We start from the raw sequence: 20,407 nt of genomic DNA on the forward strand, positions 1-20,407 counted from the left end.
CTCTGGACTCTGATTCCTCTTCTTCTCATTCATTGCCAGAGCTTTTCTCATTCTTATTTTCAAGTGTGTTTCTCTAAATTTGCAACCCTGCTAATTCACCCAGACATTGTGCTATTTGTTTTTTGAGGTGGGGATTATAATATATCAAATTTATGGGGCTGGGTCTTGTTGCATGGCTATAATCATGCAAATAGGGTACATATATGTGTATGTGGGAGGCAGAAAGAGAGAGAGATCCAAGCATGCGGTTCCAGAAAGAAAAAGCCTGTTTTTATGGGGTGAAATACCAACGCCAGGTTCAGGGCACACTAAATAAATACATAAAGTGTAGCAAGGTTGTTAGTGTGGTCATAGTCTGTTTGAAGCTAAAAATCTTTTTTTTAAAATCCCATGCACAGTGTGGCTTTTCTCTGTAGAGCGTGGAATATGAAATGACTGTACAGCAAGGGGATTCTTGCATGACCTGGTTGTGAAAGGAGGTGAATATGAGTGACATGCATTCAGTACTGTTGGATGGCCCGACTAAGAATTAACCTTAGTTTGTTCAGGTATCAGTAAATAGTAAAATCACAAAAACATTAAAATAAATTAAAATACATAAAATACTATATATACTACACTAGTCCTGACTTATAACAACTTTACATTCAATGGAGAACACTACCTGCAACTACAAGGCACAGCTATGGGGACTCACATGGCTCCATCATATGCAAATCTCTTTATGGGTAAACTGGAACAGGAGATCCTCAAAAAGGCCATCAACAAACCACTTATATGGTGGAGATACATTGATGACATATTTATGGTCTGGACAAATGGTAAAGAGAGTTTAGAACAATTTAAAAATTACATCAACTCTATCCATCCATCTATTAAGTTTACATTTAATAGTACAAATGGCAATCCGCACATCTCTTTTCCGGATGTCCTTCTTACCATTGAAAACAACAAAATAGCCACTGATCTCTACAGCAAACCCACTGATGCCCACACCTATTTAAACTGGAAATCCTGCCATCCTAAGCATATAAAGAAAAACATTGTGTATAGCTTAGCTCTGAGAATCAAACTTATTTGCAACACTGAAGATAAATGCCAGAGAAGGATTAGTGAACTTAAATAACACCTTCTTTTAAGAGGATATCCTGTACACATTATCGATTGCAACATCCACCGAGCCTCCGTTCTGTCCAGAGAAAACCTCCTCCATCATACTGAGGTGTCAAAGAGCAGAGAGCAACGGATTCCATTTGTGGTAGATTTCCATTCAGCATCTCCTAACTATCACAGAGCAATCAGAGAGAGCTACCCATTGCTGGCCAACTCTGAACATCTTGCTAGAGCCGTCAGCAGTTAGAAGGGAAGGTGGAAGGCACACATTGACGTGTAGAAAAAAGGAGGGGTACAAACCCTGAATGCCAAAGGAAGGAGTATCAATATGTTTATTGTATATTTTCTTAGAAGAAGTAGCTTATAATATAAAATGCCCAACGCGTTTCAGCCCATCAAGGGCTTTCATCAGGGGATGATGGTTGCTAAAAGCTCTATATACAGGTGCGAAATTCCTATACTGGAGCAATCAAGTAAATTAGAGAATTTGCTATTGGGACTCCACCTCCCTTCAGCCCCAGCCAGCATGGCCAATGGCCAGGGGCGATGGGAATTGTAGTCCAGGAACATCTGGAGACCCACAGGTCCTCCACCCATGGTCTACAGGCAACTTTTTGGAAAACAACATCCTCAGAAATAAGAAAACACAACTTTAAAACTACAGTTTATCAATAACAGTGGGCAGGAAGCTTTGAGAGGCATCATGGACCACTATGTTGAACCTCACTTCCCTTCTCAGCCACAGTGTTGTTTAAAATGTGTGCCTGTGATATTTAGCAACACATCACATCTCTCTGGTTTTGTCTTCTGTTTTAGATAAATGGATAGTTCACTTTCGGTAAAGGGTGAACACTCTTCAGACTCCACACTTTGGCTGAATGCAGGGCAGGGGCCTGAAAATGAGCTTAGTTCCCAAAAGAAGATGCAATCATCAACAAGGCTGTATTTGTCTTGACTCCTTGAATATGAGCACCAAGTAGGTTTGTTTCTATTTCTAATAATACATGCAAATGTAACCTTTTTTAAATTATTGTACGTTTTTCCATGACAGTAATTAAACAAAGTCAGAGCAGTCATTCTAAATATAGCCAGTTGTATGCCCTCCTTTCCTTACAGTTTTATATGTGCTGCTTGGGTTGTTTAGCTGGGGGTGGGGACTGCATTTCAGAAGATAAATGCCCACACATGTTATAACTGCTTTCATGTCTGTAGCCCTCAGCTCCAGGATTACGAATAGCAGTGCACTCTGATATGTGTCAGGAGAGTGGAGAAAATTAGGTGCAACTGATGTCGGATAATTTTTTTAGCATATCAAAGTACAAATTAAAATAGAGAAGATCAAATGCATAATTGTCCATCGTCATGAAGTGAAACGTGGGGCATCCGAGTATGAAACAGAGGAGAAAGTTGTTAATGAAGAAGTGAAGATATGTTTGCTCAGAGTAGGGATGGAAAGATCTGTTAATTTTGGTTCTTTCGGTTTCTCATTTTTCCAATTTTAAATTCAGTTTGCCACATTTTTGCAGCAATTTGCAGTTTTTTAAAAAACATCCTCATTAAAATTCTCCAGCATTTTAGTGCAAATTTCTCCAATAAACACGTTTTTGTAGGCAGTTTTGACTAATGTACACATTTTTGCAAGCAATTTCTTGTCATATAATGCATTTAGTATTTTATTTTCACTACAACTATTTCTTGTCATATAATGCATTTTGTATGTTATTTATTTTTAATGCACACTTTCCGCTACATATGCATTTTCATAAACATTTGTTTGGTTGGCGAATTGCATCACAAAATTCAAATAAGTGCGAATTTCTAAGGTTGGCCCTGTTTTGGTTCTCGTATTGTTGCGGAAAGTGCAGATTTGATAGATTCAGCTCAAAATGCAAACAGAATCAACTTTCTCACCCATCCCTAGCTTGGAGGCACTTAACAGCTGTTTAGTGACAGTAAGTCAATGTAGTTGAAAAACTGGAAGATGTTGATGATCGCACAGGAAGTTTCAAGGAATTTTGAACGAGGAGTGAAAGAAGGTGCATACCCAGAACTATTGAAGTCAAGGTGCCCAGAAACACTGAAGTCAAGGCACCCATATAGCTGCCACCAATATTTAACTTAGATAGATGTACAGAATTTGGCATGCTTACTTCCTGTTTTGCTAACTAGATTAGCTATTGCACAGTTGGTTCCTTTTTTTAACTTTAGCTGCTACTTTTAAACATCAGCAATTCAATCAATAAAAATAAATAACTATTGTTTGTTTTTTAGTGATGGTGCAATGCTTTTATTGTTCAGTGCTCCCCTTTCCTTGAGCAGTTTCCGGAGAAGGAAACTTTAGGGCAGACTTTAGTTCATTTTCCTTTTTGACCTAGAAGGGATGCAGAAGCAAGTACATAGGCAGGCAGTGCTGATCCCAATAGTGCTGAGCTGAACCAAGGTTCAGGTTGCTTGCTGCCCAAAGGCCGCTATTCTGCTTTTCTTGCACACATGTGCGCACACATACATGCACATGTTCCCTGCATGCCTTCCCTCTCAGGCAAAATTTCTCAAAGGGGCATTACTAGCTTATCAGCTGACTGGAACTGCCCGTTAGTCCCCATTGTCCACAGCCAAGATATTCCAAATCTTGGAGTGTCTTCGCATAATACAGCAGCAAAACTTACAACAGGATGCTTTTTTTCTAGGGAAAAATATCCCAGGGCAGATATTTGCACAAAGTGGTGTTAATGTTATTACAGCATGCTATTCTTAGCAAGGAAATGGCTTGTTCTACGTTCTTGGGATCTCCTCCACAGTCTTGATGGCTCCAAAAAGGCATATAACATATATGGTACTAGAGCAGAGATTGGGGAACTTGTGGCCCTCCAGATGCTCTTGGACCCCAACTCCCATCAGCTCCAGCCAGTGTAGCTAGGGATCATGCAAGCTGTAGTCCTACAATGCCTGGAGGGCCACAGGTTCCCATCCTTGTAGAAGAAGAAACCTTTCATTTCCTGTCCCTATTCTGTTTCCTGCAGGATACCTCTAAGTGCTCTTAAGTAGAGACACCAGGTACATAAATGTTAAGGGTCAACTGCTACCACCTGATTTGCAATGGCTGCTGCTACTATAGCAGTGCCCGAGCTGAATTCTGATACCAGCACATGACACTGCACTTGTGATCTTGAGCTGTAGAGAGCTCTAACAAATAGGATCAAGGGCTGAGCTGGCACAATGGTTCATAGGAGCAGGACATTAGGCTGTAGTGCTAGACCTACTGACTTGGAAGTGATTAACATTAAAAGCTTAAGACCTTTGTGAATTTTGCTTCTGTTGCTGCAGTTTCTAACAGTTGCTGCATTTGGCAAACTCAGATAAACTGAAGGTAGAAAGTAGTCAAGCTCCATTTTTAAAAGAAAAGAAAAGAAAAGCTTTGTGGGTTTAGAGAAACTGAGCTGTTAACCACAGAAAGCTGACATCAGAAGTAAAGTAAAGATAGTTTGAAGTTCACAATGGTGTGTTTGGGAACTTTTTGAGAATTGGAAATTTTGCTTTCGGAAAGTGAGTATTCTAGGAAACACATCATTGCTACATCAACCACCAGAAGTAGTGGAAACGTAGTGTTTTTTTCACTCAATTCTAATAATCAATCCCTATCCTATTTATAATTAAATGTAACAGGTTAGATTCAGACTGTTGGTCTCACTTTAGATCCATTGAAATCAGCAGGACATGTTTATCATCATTAACTTCCATCCCAATGATTTCAGTGGGACTGAAGTGTCACTAACTTGGTCTGGATCCAACCCAGCACCTTCACTGATAAAAAAAGACTGTTTAAAACTAATGGTTTGTGAGAAAGGAATATTTGTCAAACAAAACACAACTATTATTTGTACCATCTTTGGATGTATTTGTGTGAATTTCATGAAGTGGAGGAAGACAAAAGACCCATTTGACAGCATTACTGAACTAGAAGAGAAAGCTATATTAAAATCAGTTAAAAACTTAGATTGCATAGCTTCCTATGGGAGGAAATTGCTTTACATGGATGCTGTGTATGCAGCCTTCATCTGATGAAGAAAGACTAATTCCATCAGTGCTCAGCAGACCATCCATCCACCACAGACCCTAGAGATCTCACAACATCATGGTCTCCATCAATTCTAGATTTAACTTTGAGCGAGTGAAGACTTCCATAATTATCTCATGAGGAGTAGTAATAAGTTGGATAACTTTTCAGGTATTTGTCATTCTCCTTTTTCTCCTTTGAACTGAAACAAATAAAAACATACAATGTAGCCCTATGCACGTCTATTTTGCAGAAAATCCATTGAATTCAATGGGTTTCACTCCCAGGTAACCCTGTATAGGACTGTAGTCTTCAGCATTCTAACTGGCATGTCATGAAATTGAGTGCTTTTTCTTTTCTAAAGCCAGATCAAGACAACTCTTAAAAAAAAAAGCTAACACAAAACAGAGTCTCTGCATAGAAACCACAGTGAAAAATATCTGTTCTAAAAAGTGGTTTGTTTCCTGACAGCTATCTTCACAACCTTGTAAAAATAGAAAAGAGTAAAAGGTCATTGAGTCTGAAGGAATCCAGGAATGGTACAGAACTTAATCCTTTTGTGGAGAGAGTGCTAGGGAATATGGGAGGGAAGTGAGTAGCTCAGTAGTAGAGCATATACTGCATGTCTGCATGTAAACGTGCAGTGATAGAGCACATGGTCTGCTTGCATGAAGTCTTAGGTTCAATCAACATCATCTCCAGGTAGGCGGTGGGAAATGACTTTGTCTTACACTTGAAGTAGCTGCCAGTCAATGTTGATCCAGGGTGGAGAAACTGTGGTCCTCCAAATGTTGTTGGACTACAACTCCCATCATCCCTGACCAATAACCATGCTGGGTAGGGCTGATGGAAGCTGGAATTCAACAACATCTGGAGGGCCACAAATTCCTCCCCCTTATATATACATGGTTTGACTTTGTATATGGCAGCTTTATACATGTCATCTCTCAAAATTATCTTTTCACTCTGACTATCTTACAGTTCCAGCATCAACCACATCATGTCATTTGTGAAAATTATTTTGAGAAGATTTCTTTTGTGACCTTAGGGGAAAGTATACATATAGTCAATTTCCTCACCCTTTTCACTTACGAAGGATAATTATGAAAAAGTTCCAGAACCTCTGGTGATCTTGAGGGCTTATTTAGAATGATGGCCCTATAAGAGCAGAGTAGTATTTAGATGAAAGGTATATCCTTTGCCCATTTTCTTAGATTTTGCCATGTACTGCTGTCTACCAGCAATTTGAAGATTCTGCTTTTTTTTGGCCTTTTTTTTAGTAAAATGTTTTCTGTCTGGTTATGACAGGATGGTGGGGTGGTGGTGGTAGTGTTTTTGTAATTAAAAAAGAGTAAACAATAACATGCAAAAAAAAGTTATAATCCGAGTAAAACCAAGAATAGCCAAGCTCATGCATTACGAATTTCACATGTAAGTCCCAGGTGATCAGTTCTCAGAGACTGATAGGATATGAATGGATTACTTCAAGTTTGAAGGATTTTTTCTTTAGTTGATCAGGACTGCATATGCTCAAGCTTTGTAGCTCTCTTCTGGCATGGAAATGAAAAGGGGTGCAGAATGGAATGAAAAAGGCAGCAGGGCCAGCTGAGGCAACCCCCCCAAACCCCAAGATGCCCTCCTAGAGATATAAGAAGGCGACTTCCGGGAAGGATTGCTTCGCTTGTGCCTGCCTCTGAGACGAGCTCTCGTCTCAGAGGAAGCTTTTTCAGTTTTAAAACCAGCCAAAAGGTTTTTTTTGACTGGTAAAAACTTTCTCCCAGGCAAGGGAGAAACAAAGAGATCATCCACAAGCTTCGTTGTGTTTGTTGGGGGACTTCAATTCATTAGGATTGCCTATGAACGAAGGACCAGCCAGCAACATTGGACAGAGCCAAGGAATTTCAAGCAAGCTCAAACTGATTAAGCGAGACGTTTTTCTTTTCTTCAAAGAAAAACAGATTCTAACAGGCAAGCATTCTTCTTTCTATCCTTATCATTTGGCTTAAATTGTTGCAGTAAAGAGATTTGTTAAAAGAATCAGCAGTAAAGAATCCCTGGGTGAGTTATAACTTTTCTCTTTTATACACGGAATTAAGGCGGAAGGAAATCGAAATAGCTTATCTTTGTTTTTATTGCAAAAAGCTGGCCTGGAATTGAGAATTATAAAGATACAAACGGATGAGAGATATCTAATCTGAGGAGAAAAATTTTGATTTATATGAACTTTTGAGTATTATATGTCTGGGACTATTTTTTCTGGTCTACTTCATTTTGACGAATCTGCTTGTTCTTTATGCCACTAACTATTTGGAAGCTGTGAACTAAATTTGTTTTGCATTCTTGGACACATAAGAGATAAGGCAGTTTGTGCTGTCTACATTATGATGTCATCAGGTTTGGAATATTAACTCCTTTGTTGCTGGTAAAAGAAATAAATTGCTCTTTGCTTGGGAATAGTGCTATATTGGAAATTGAAGGGTTTTTTTCTTCTTCTTGGTTTTAAAAATGACAATTAAGAAAGTGGCTGAGACCCTGGAAGTAAATATGTTCCAGAAAATAATGGATGAGATTGAGATAACGAAACAAGAACTTAGACATGGCAAACAAGAGATGAAAATTGAATTTGGCAAAATGAAGCAGGAGCTGAAAGAAATAGGGGATTTTATGAGAGAGGAGGTTGATGAGATCAGAGATATAACTAGACAAGCAATAGAAAAAGAAAGAAAAATTAAAGGGAAGATGCAAGTCCTGGAGATTGGAACAGATATATCAAATGTGGAACTGGAAAAAGATTTGGAGTTTATGGACCTTAGAGATAAAGATTACTGTTTGGAATTCAGCATTGTCCCTGAAGAAATTGATGAAGATATCAGAGATAAAGCTATCAATGTTTCGAAAAAAATTCTGGACTGGAATGATGTGATGGAGCTTGAAATAGAGAAAATTTATAGAATTAATTACAGATATGTGACAATGGAAAAACTCTCAAGAGATGTGCTAGTGCATTTCGTAAAAAAGAGGAACAGAGATATGACTTTACAACAACATTTCAGTAACACATTCAGAACTGATGGCAAGGAAATATTTGTGAGGAAGGAAATTCCCATCAGAGTCTTATTATATGACTATGACTATGACAGCAAGATTATTATGGATGCAAGGATGGAAGATGGAAGATGGAATTAACACTGATAATGGAAGAATGGCTATTGAAATTACTGGACCTAGCAGACTTGATGAGATGGATTAATCAACATGTTTATTTGGAGAAAAATCGATGGATATATTTCTCAAGGACTGGAAACCTCTCTTTGACTTTTTGCGGAAAGAATAAAGTGATGTTAATGAGATTTGATGATTAATTAAGATAACTACTGGAGGAAAGTGATTTTGTAATATATTAAGAGACAGGTTTGTTATATATTATAGACCTATAACTGATCTGCGACAAATCGGAAGTCAACATTTTATTTTATTGTATTAGTTATTAATTTGTTTTTGTTTTGTTTTGTTTTGTTTTTTGAAACTTTGAATAAAAAATTAATGAGAAAAAAAAGAGATATAAGAAGGCATTGTTTTCCATTCCACCTTGTATTCATTGCATACAGCACTGTTTCTGTTCTCTCTTTCACTATCTGCTGTGGTAAAATTATGTAATTTACATAATGATGTACATGGATCATGTGAAATACATAAATTATGCTGTTATTATGTTATTCCATCTTGTTCATTTCAACACAAAGGACATGCAATGTGAATGGGTAAAAGTGCATAATAACTTATGCATCGTTTGTGAACTGAAAGCAGGAACCACAGTGAATACCAATCATATTCTCTGGATTGATTCCCATTCCGGACATGGGATGAATAAATGAACATCAGCAACTTTTGTTCCTGTTCCTGTTTTCATCTGAATTCTCCCCCCCCCTACATGCAGAGACAACCCCTGTAGCCAGCCTTCCTTGTTAGGTAAGGCAGCCACATTTCTAGGTGGGGAATATTTGGGGGGAGGCACATAGTGCCAGCCAATCCCATCCCCTACTCACTGGTGTAGTGAGGGCCAGGCCAGGGGAAGAGAAAGACAGTGACCTTCCATCTCATACCACCTCCATGCAGAGTGTGTATTAATGGGCTATGTAAAGGTCAAGTTAACAGAAAATTTAGTATGAACATCTGGAATTAAATGACTGGCATATTTTTTGTTTCATAAGGAAAGAAAGGATGTTAAAGATATAGGGAACAAGCAGAGCTTGGAAGATTACTTTTAAAAAGTAATAAATTACAGTTACAGTTACATGGCCCAAAAAAGTAGTAATTACCATTACAATTATAATTGCTCTGAAAGTAACTGATTACTTTACTTTTCCTCCAAAGTAATCACTACAATTACATTTCGGTTACTTTAGAAAATGCCTACAAGGTGCTGGCCTTGGCTGCTGCACATCTAAGTAGCCTAAAACAACATTAAAATAAACATACACATACAGAGGTAGTAGAATAATTATTTTTATTCATAAGATAGCAATGGTGGTCTCTCTCTCCTGGTAAGGGTGGTGGGAAGGGAGGCTGACGCCACTACTGAGATCTTTGCACGTCAAACCAAGTGCAACCTCCCCCCCCCACTCAGACAGCCAGCATAATCTCTCTCACTGAACCACCTCCCGGACCCTGCCCTGCCACCAATTCAGGGACACTCACTCAAGCAAACATTTTCCCCTGAGATGCAAAAAGTTAAAATACTGCAAATGCAGCACAGTAGCCAGAGAGGGTGGTGGAGGCCACTTTGTGTGCCAAGAGCAAACACAGTCCTCTCTCTCTCTCTCTCTCTCTCTCTCTCTTTCATACACACACACACACACACACACACGCTTTGTCATGTTTCACCTCCACAGTTCTTTATCTCCATTCTGCTGCTGCCTCCTTCTCCTCCTTTATCCATGTTCTTCACCTCCGGCTCCTTTTTCCCTCCATTCTTCACCACCCCTATCCATGTTTTTAAATAATTGTTTTCTCCACTCCACCCCGTCTCACTCTCCGCCTCCTCCCTAGTCGCCTCCTACCCATCCACAGAGCATGAGGGAAGAGTGACACTGCACAGAAACCCAGTTTGAGGCACATGATTTTCATCCACAAATCCCCCCCCAAAGTAATGTCCAAAAGTAATGCTGGAAACGTTACAATTACTCCGCAAAAGTAGTAAAATTACTCCTAGTTCTATTACAATCAAAATGTAAAGAAATTATCCACTCGTTACTCAGAAAAGTAATGAATTACAAGTAATTTGTTACTTGTAACTAGTTACTTCCAAGCTCTGGGAACAAGGGGATACCAAAATATGTTCACCCCACCTTGAGGGTCCCTCCTTCTAGTCTTGTTCCTGACCTTTAGATTTTCCTTCCTCTTGGATAATCAAGGGAAAACTTTTTAACTGGGCGCTATATAAAGGACTAACTAAGCAATTGGAAACTAACTGTGGAAAGCAACTGGATTTTTTTTTACTAGTTGCTGGGTTGATTTTTCTGCCCAGAAACCCTGAAAAGGCATCATGCCAGCTTCACACATTGGGAAAACCAGAAATTAGGCCTGAGTTACAGCCTAGGTTGCCAGCGTGCCAGCCAGCTAACTGTAATGTGCACAGCAGTGTTTTTATTCATCTAGGATTGTTTGCATCCTTAGTTACTGTTTTCATCCTTTGCCATCAAGTACTCAAGAAAAAGAAGAAAAATAGCCACTATGATTGTGAGTATAGTGAGTGCTTTAAAAGAGTAAAGGGTAACTTCAGTTAGATTTATTTTCAGATCACTTTAACTTATCTCTTTATTTCACCCTTTATCAATAAGCACCCAATCCTGCTCCACTCATAATAACTGCAGAAGAAACAAACTCTTACTTCTTACTGCAGGCAAACAAACATGCTTCTTTATTGCCAGGCAGGTACAGAATGCAACTGAAACTGAAAAACAGAGCAAAGAAAAGTCCAAGTGGTGTAGTTTAACTCTAGAACATAATACAAAGTTCTAATATTTAATATTTAACTCTTCAATGGTCAACAGGCTTTTTTTCCAGGATCACTTAAGTGATTATAGGGTGATGGTGATAATGAAAAATCTATCCTCAGTGGGAGAAAGTCTTGAGTGAGTAGACTTTGGGAGGCTGTTTCAGATTATGCTTTTGTGTGCATTAACATTGCCTTATTCCATGGATTTTTCAGAAGGTCCTATTCTTAAATTGCTCCAGTTCTTAAAACAAGCTATCATTCTTTAAGCAAAGGTTGTCATTGTCTGTCATGTAACAAAAAGTAGACAATTTTCCAAACAGAATCCGGGGGGGGGGGGAGAGAAGCACAGCTCTAGGGTGGGGGCAGTTCACTGATTTGCCCCATCATGGCTGCAAGGCTGACAGAGCCAGACCAGACTTGCAATTGAACGTTACTTCAAACTGGCAACCAGGCAATGTTTTGCACTGTACCAAGGGAAGCAGATTAGCTTGGGGAATGCAGTGTGGGCTGTGTGGTGTACACACAGTTCTGTCTTGCAACACCTCACTCACTGCTCCTGCCTCCTGCCTAGCTTCTTCTACATGAGGTGGCCACCTCATTCTGCCTAATGCAGTCATTGCCAACCTGTGGGTCATGAACCCCTGGGAGGCCACGGAGTTATCCCAAGGGCCCCACAAAGCAGGGAAATTGGGCAGCTATAGTGAATGCACCAGGGGAGCAGGACACCTGACCTCCTCTCTGAGATATTGTACTGCCCTACAAATTTGTCAAAATGCAAACACAATTTGGGTTGGTCTTTCACAGTCAAAGGGGGGGAGGGGTGGAAAGGCAGAGGGGAGGACTGGAATGGGAACAGGCAGGAGGGGGAGGGGAGAAGGACAGATGTGATCATTTGCATGTTTATTGAGTTCAGTGGGATTTACTCCCCTGCAATCATACTTAGGATAGGTGAAACTGACCACAGGGGATGGGGAAGGGAGGAGGAGGAGGAGGAAGGAGGGAGGGGTGGAAAGGCAGAGGGGAGGACTGGGATGGGAGCAGGCAGGAGGGTAGGAGGGGGGAGAAGGACAGATGTGATCATTTGCATGTTTATTGAGTTCAGTGGGATTTCCTCCCAAGCGATCATGCTTAGGGTAGGTAAAACTGACCGGGGGTGAGGGAGGGAGGGCTGAAGAGGGCAGGGGAGGAGGAAGAAGGAAGAGGGAAGGGGAGGAGAAAGGGAGAGAAAAGAGGAAGGAGGGGAAAGCCAGGTTGACAATTTGCATGATTATTGAGTTCAATCGGATTTACTCCTATGCAATCATGGTTACGATAGGTAAAACTGACCATGGGGAAGGGGGAAAGGGAGGTGGAAGGAACATATTGGAGGGGGCAAAGGAAGGGGGAAGGGATGGCAGGTTTGATCATTTGCATGCTTATAGAGTTCAATGGTATTTACTTCCGTGCAATCATGATTAAGATAGGTAAAACTGACCATGGGGAGGAGGAAGGGAAGGGGGAGGAGGTGGAAGGGGAAGGGGAGGGGGAAGGAGGGGCAAAAGAAGGGGAGGGAAGGGGCAAGAGGGAGGGGATAGGAGGAAGGAAAAGGGAGGGTGGGTTTGGTCATTTGCATACTTTTTTAGTTCAATGGGATTTATTTCTCTACAATCATGTTTGAAAATGGAAATGGACTGCCTTCAAGTTGACCGGACTTATGGCAACACTTTGAATAGGGTTTTCATGGTAAATGGTACTCAGATGTGGTTTTACCATTGCCTTCCTCTGAGGCTGAGAGGCAGTGACTGGCCCAAGGTCACCCAGTGAGCTTCATGGCTGTGTGGGGATTCGAACCCTTGTGTCTCAGGTCATAGTCCAACACTGACCTGGGGGAGGGGCAGGGAGGGGGGAGGGGAAGAGATTGGGTGATACTTAAAGATGCTCTGCTGCATTTGGGGACCCTCCTACTCATTCTCCTGAATAGGGCCTCAGTCTTGCCTCAGAGTCCTGCTGTGATGGCCCTACTACTCACAAACAGCTGCTGAGGTAGTCAACCTGAGCCCAAACTGTAACTCTTCACATTGCAGATGGGGACTGATATGATGGAATACTCCACCGTAAAGTATCTTTTCTACCCATAGAAAACTCACATATCAGGGAGAAGACTAAGCTAACATATTCTCCATGAGTATGTGCAAAGTTTTTAAAAAATGAATTTTAAATGGAGCAGTCATTTCCCTAATTGGAATTATTATCCTCAAGGCTGATGTTGGTCTTGGTTGGTAAAAAGAACAGTGATATCCTTTTTATGCTATTTATCATTCCCTCTCCTCCACCATGCTACAGCTAATAGCAACTTTTGGGGCAAAGATTTTGATTGTGGAAATTGTGTAGGGAAAGGGATAAGGCTTTTCCCAGAGCTGCTTCCCAGATTGAATTAGCAACCCTTTTTCCTGTTCTGAAGTCATGAAAAAGACAGCAGGAGATCTGATATCCTGTATCATATCTGGTTTGGCCCTCATTACAGTTTATTTGGACAAAGTATTATGGCAAAGAAGAAGAAGAAGGACACATTACATACGTAATAATTGTTCTACTTATTAGGAACAGAGTTTTCAATTTATAAACATTCTTTTAAAATTATGGATGGGTTGCAAGTCTACATATGTGTGTTTCTATGTTTATTGTTGGGAGAGACCCCGTTTAGTATCAAACAGCAAATCTTCAGGCCAAACTACATGCTACTCATAGGAGACCTATAATTGTGTCTCCTGACTTTTTTGGCAGAGCATCTGTCTTGCATGCAGATGGTCCCAGGTTCAATCCCCAACATTTCCACTTAGGGCTGGGGGAGTTTAAGGCAGTTTCCTATATACAGCCATGGGGGTGGGCAGAATGAATTGAATCACAGCCATGACACTGGGGGGCAAGGACTTTTCTCCAGTACCATTTCCCCACTCAAAATCCCCCTTCCCAGTGGGGAAAAATTTGATTTTCTTACTGCACAATTCTCTGCATGTTTATTGTGAAGTAGGTCATACTGGGCTCAATTAGCTTCCTCCCAAGTACTTGGGTTTAGGATTGGTGCCTTTGACCTCTTTGTCCTGCTCTGTAGTCCAATCCAATGGTGTCTCCCATCCCCATAAAAGTGTCTGCTTTTCAGTGTTTTTAGGAGATCCAGTTACAACTGTCTCCCATTATATATGGTTTGGCCCTTCAATCCCTGTAATATGAATATGTTTTGTCTACTATACTGGTGGAAAGTGGTGGTGGTGGTGGTTTGTAATAATAGCTACATTATAGATATGAAACTGATCCATTATTATAAATCAAGGGAACTGATCAAGGTGTGCAAAGAATATATCCATAAAATGAATGTAGCAGTTTTTCAGGTCAGACAGTTTTGTATAAACTGAAGTTCCAGCCATCATTGGATCAAGGAGCACTTCTTATAGGCTGTAAACTTTATTTGACCATCATTACAAGATAATACGAGCTGAAGCTATTCTTCACCAGTGCATCACTTACATACAAACCTCAGCAACAGGGCTGGTGCTGGGCATGATGGGACCTTAGACACCAGCCTGCCCTGGGCCCATGGCATCCGCATGCATGCATGTGGATGCGTGTGCTTGCCAGCCATCAACCAAGATGGTAGCAGGGGCATCAGCCCCCTAGGGAAGCCCTTGCCAACATCTTGGTTGATGGCAGGCATGCACACACAGTGCGGCCAGCATTCACCGCAACAGGAAAGGTGCATGGGGCATGCAGGTGGGCATCTTAGGCCTGCGCCGTTGTTGGGGAGTGCCTGGGAGGTCCCTCTCTGTGATCCATGGCAGGGTTGGGAGTCAACGCTGCCACAGATTGCAGAATGGGAGTGCTACCCACCCACCCTGAGGAGGGCCCTCAGGGGCCCTCAGCCAGGGCCCAAACTGGCTGCCCTCTAGAGAAGAGAAAACCGCAATGTACAAGTATATTAAGAATCACCCTAAAAAACCCATCTCACAATAACAATAAAAACTGAGACTTGCATGAAATAATTTATTCAAATACATATTCATGTACCTATAAAACTTTCATAAATACATTATTTGTTGACCTGGCTTGCAAATGTTAAGCAGCAGTTTATAAATAAATTTATAATTAATTTTACCATGAACAATACTGTATAAAACTTATTTGCATTCTTACCTAGATTGTGGAGCTTTTTTTAAAAAAAACCCGTAATCCTCAACATTTGTCTATAATTGAAATATAAATGTTTAGGAAATCAGATAGGTGTCATCTTGAAAAGTGTTTAAAATACAATTAAAGTAGGATTGCCAGAATGACAAAAGGCCTCATTTCAACTGCATAAATAAATATGTCTTCTGATTTGATAACATTCAATAATATATTTATTAAATAAATAAATAAATAAATAAATACATAAATAAATAAATAGTTTAACTTTTTACACACTGTTATAAGTTATCAACAAATGTATTCCTTTTTCTCCCTTCTATAATATGTACTGATAACAGTCCAGGTTTCTTCAATATACTTGGTCAGTAAAAGAGATCCTCTTGAACTGCAGAGCAAATTATCCTTCGGATGGTGCAGGCTCAAAATCTTGCTTCTTTGCTTCACAAATATACATGCAAGTCTCTCAGAAACTCTTCAAGCTCTTCTAGAAGTTTGTCAACACTTTTGCTTGATGTTGTACAATTATGACTTTCAGTCTATAAAAAAGAAAAGTTTGTGTTGAAAAATCAAATTGTTTACAGGTTACTTACAGACAGGGGCTTAATACTGCAAACGGATTACGGCAATATCACAAATGGGTCATTGGCATTTTTTAAAAAAATTATCAGATTACTCTTGGAAAAGGAAAATCAGGATTGAATGGGTAAAAATACAGGCTGGCATTTTGATGCCAATGACATTGTGTGGATGCTGTGAAAACCTTGCAAGCATGAGTTGTGGCAACCCCACAATAAACACCCATCTGGAAGGACCCACAGTTTCTCACATTCTCTTTGCTACAGGAAAGTGTTTGGGAAAATGCTCATCTACAGAGCAGATATGTTGATTGTTATCCCCCAAGATTCCTGATTTAGGTGGAAGTTGGTGGCTCATATTTCATCAATCTATTTATTATTGACCATTCATTTGAATAGTCCAGGTAAGGTTAATATGGTGCCCCACAGATGTTGTTGGACTTCACCTCTCATCAACCCCAGCTAGTATGACCAGTGGCCCGGGATGATGGGAGTAGTTGTCCAACAATATCTGGATGACACCATGTTGGCCAATTCTGAAAAGAAATATTTTTAAATGTACTAACTTTTATCAAATTGCTTTTATCAAAACATATTGGTATTTTTAACGAAGATAATCTCCCCCATCAGAAGTCCATTTAGGCTGTAATCCTACATGTTATGCACCTGGTATTATGCTTCACTGTGCACACTGAGACTTATTTCTTAATAAACATACAAAAATGGCTGTGTTAGCAGAGCACCAGTGACAAGGAAATTGCACACTTGAAAGGCAATGATGCCAAGGATTTAATGTGGGACCTTCTGCATGCTAGGCAGATGTTTTACTATTGAGCCACGGCCTCTCTTCTGATCAGTCATCTTCATGACCATCAATTATCTTCACGAACATCAAAATATAATGACAGCCAGTGGAACTTAACTAATGTAACTACCATGGTTTATTTTCAAACATGAACATTTAAATTATTATCCTATGAGTATGCACATACAAAGCCAGTTGTCTCTCCCTCAATGACTTTTCCTAATGCAATTTCTTTATCAGCATTGGATTATTACCAACAGCTTAAGAAGTCAGCTCTGCTCTGTTCAGTCTACAAGAGAAGTCTACATGCAGACTTAAGCTTCTGCAGGTGCAGCTGATGTGACTGTAGATATGGCTCTGGAAATCAGGAAGCACATCTATATCTCATAATGTACATCATCCAGGCCTATTGAAGGATATTAGATGCATCTTTTGATGGGGGTGAGAATCTTTTGGGACACTAGTTCTTGCACATGACTAGGGTTGAACCAGGACCATAATCTTAAATATATGTCTAGCAGACTTCCTACTTTGTGATAACTTTACTGGCTAGCGTAGCTCATAAACCATATGACTAAATTCTAACAGTAGAGGGCAGAACTTTATTCTTATGGAGCAGTTCTACCAGCAGTTTCACTGACATAGTGGTTTATAGGCTCGGGAGCCAGATCCATTGGACCAGTGATGGTACCTGATATTAATGGGATCTGACCCAGCAATACCATGACTACATCATCACTCCACACACCTCCTAGCTTAGCTGAACATCTGTGCAGTTCAGATGTTCACATGAGGTGTCCCCCCCAGAGCAGCACATGAATTAGATGAATCTGAAGCCATTCACCAGAGTTCCCAAGAACTATCAGAATGGCTCTAGATCCCCATCGTTAGCACACAACTGCAGCCAATATTTACTGCTGTTAACTTGGCATCTGGGAAGACCTGGTGGGAATTCAGATAATTTACAATGGGATTTTGGAGAGGTTCGGTGATAAACAGAGCAGAGTTGTTCAGCTCTGATCTACAAGCCATACTTAGGATGTTGGATTTGCTGCAGCTGTGCAAAGACCTGTTTTGTGCCACAGCAAATAAGGTAGCACTTCATGATCAGGCTGCCTTTGATTCAACAGTGCTTCACCATCATAGCTATGGCCCCATCAGAGTTTACCAAGAGCTTCCACTAGGGCTAAAGCTGATGGCAGCTCTGTGAGTGAAAAGCTTAAATATGTTCGAATATACTATTATGAAAAGTTCACTAAAATTGATTCACTTACCTCTGCATGCCAATGTTTAGCGAGTTGCTTGAGGCCAGCCAGCATGTTGGCATATGACTTGGCTACATTTTCAGAAGCTTCAATCTTCACTAAGATCAGTGAGTTGATAAATGTATCCAAATTATATCTTGCACAAGCTTTCTGAAATAAAAGCATTTCATCAAACTCTCTTGTCAGATTTAATACATATTTGCACATTTTCCAGTGGTATACACTGTGTGGAATTCAGAGGCTTCTGTAGACTAACTTGTTATGTGCCACAGTTGTTTAAGATAAGGCACAATCCAGTACTCTCGCACAGTTCACATTCATTTCTATGAGACTTCCACCGGAGAACTTTTAGGAAAGCCATGCCTACTCTTTATGCAAGTAATATTTGTTTTGCCATAGGCATTTGTATTTTTTTTCTGACCCAGATTTAGGATGCCATTTTCATATCTATAAATGATAAACATCTCATTAGAAGACAAGTATTCTGCACCCCACAAGCATTTTTAAGACTTCTCAAAATCAATGTAACCTGATTTTGGCTGGAACATGTCTTATATTTTTAAGGAAAATCCATTATTTTCAAGGATAAGTTACCATTCAAAGAAACCACCCACTTCCAAAGATGTATTTTATGCCAGGACATATTTATGCCACACAAATGTTCCTCCTTTTTACCTGCCAATTGCTCTTCACACCAAAAGTACTTCCTCCAACAGCCCAAAGCCAATATATAAAAACAGCCATTTTAAATTGGGAAGAGCTGGTTTTAATTCCTTACCTGAAGTTTCTGTGGGATAGGTAGTGATGTCTGTAAATAATAGCAAACGACAAAGCTTAGTTAGGTAGTAGAAATGCAATGATTAATTAGCCAAGGTTAACGCTCTCTCATCTTCAAGGGTTGTCTCATCTTTAAGAACATATAAAGGCAAGGGATTCCAGCAGGCTCTACGGGTGCATTGATTGACAAGGCCCCATTCATGAATGCAGTAGGAGGATTCGATGTGACTCTTCCGACACAGCTCCATTTCGCCAGGTATTATTGTCCTCACCTATTACTGTGGCCTTTTAAAATGGATGCACCCCCCTTTTTCAGAACAAGTCAGATTCACAGTTATCTCTGAATACTGTGCCTCTGAACAAGTGTCTCTGAATACACATATGGAAAGGGCCACAGCTCAGTGGTAGAGCATCTGCTGTGTATTCAGAAGTTTCTAGGTTCATTCCTCGGCATTTCTAGATAGGGCTGGGTATGTCCCCCTATCTGAAATCCCAGAGAACCATTGCTAATCAGCATAGTCAATACTGAGCTCTATGGACCAATGGTCTGATTCAATTTAAGACTGCTTGCTATGATTCTATTAAACTTCAGTTAGATATACCCTAAATTCCAATGAGCTACTGAAGAAAAAAGAGTAGTCTTCCAAAGAAACATTTCTACATATAAATCGTTTATACTTTCCTTTCCTTTCTCAAGTCCTTACCACTGCGGTTTACTCAAAAAAGGCATTTATAGCCTGATTTTATACAGGTTGACTCAGAAGCAAGTTTCACCAAATTCAGTGGAGCTTAGGAGCTCATTTTCAGTTAAGTTGTGCAAAGGACTGCAGATTTAGTTTCTTACCATGGTTGAATGTTGGGGTGTCACTTTAGCCTGCAATTTGTAAAATACAAAATGAAGTTAGCTAATAGAAATTTTGTACTAAAAGATTTAAAACTATTCAGACAAACATAGCTTTGTTCTATAGTTATAGCATACCTGTTGATTAATTATGTAATCCAAATGGTTCTGTATTTCGATGAGTCCTCTCTGTATTTGGCCTACAACTGATCTCTGTGCTGGCATACAACTGACATATCCTCCAATGCAAAGCAAAAGAAAACAGTGAGACAGCATTGTGGCGCTAGCAGTGTGCTTCAACTTTCTTGTTCTGAACCTGGTAAGATTTGATGCTCTTATATATACACATGAAGCTAAAGGAAATGATTAATATCTCACCACAAAGTCAAGCATACCCAACAGAGGTGGAGGGGTGGGAAATTACCTTGAATAATGGAATCTCCTAGTTGCTTATCTGATGCTGAGGTCGTCTGATTTGATATGAAGATTGTCTTAATTTTAAAGGAAAAGTTCCGTTTCAAGATTAAGAATCATAAGAAAGGAGAGCAGAAGCCTTGAAGGGGCTCCTCAACAGTAACCTGGACAACAGACTGAGCAGACACAGGCCACTAGGTCCCAGTCTTCCTCACTCTGGCGAGATGTATTGTATATTTATTTAAATCACAGGCATTATTTCCAAATGCCAATCTATACATATGAATCAGCATCTGCAAATTTTATGCAGATCCGTATTCCATTTTGTCTTGGTGGTGCAAAAGGGACCACTAGAAGCCAATGAGTGATATTTAATGTTAGTCCTACTCTGAGTAGAACATAGT

At 40.0% G+C, this 20,407-nt stretch overlaps 1 long non-coding RNA gene across 1 annotated transcript in view; it reads left to right on the forward strand.

The window, feature by feature from the left end:
* The first annotated feature begins 1,936 nt into the window (after positions 1-1,936).
* Positions 1,937-20,407, forward strand: part of LOC133380234 (uncharacterized) — a 69,003-nt gene continuing 50,532 nt past the window's right edge. Inside the window, exon 1 of the long non-coding RNA XR_009761388.1 lies at positions 1,937-2,089. This is a non-coding gene — a long non-coding RNA (uncharacterized LOC133380234). The remainder of the gene's footprint in view (positions 2,090-20,407) is intronic.

The sequence above is a fragment of the Rhineura floridana genome, chromosome 3 (assembly GCF_030035675.1).
Source record: "Rhineura floridana isolate rRhiFlo1 chromosome 3, rRhiFlo1.hap2, whole genome shotgun sequence".
Taxonomy (NCBI): Eukaryota; Metazoa; Chordata; class Lepidosauria; order Squamata; family Rhineuridae; genus Rhineura; species Rhineura floridana.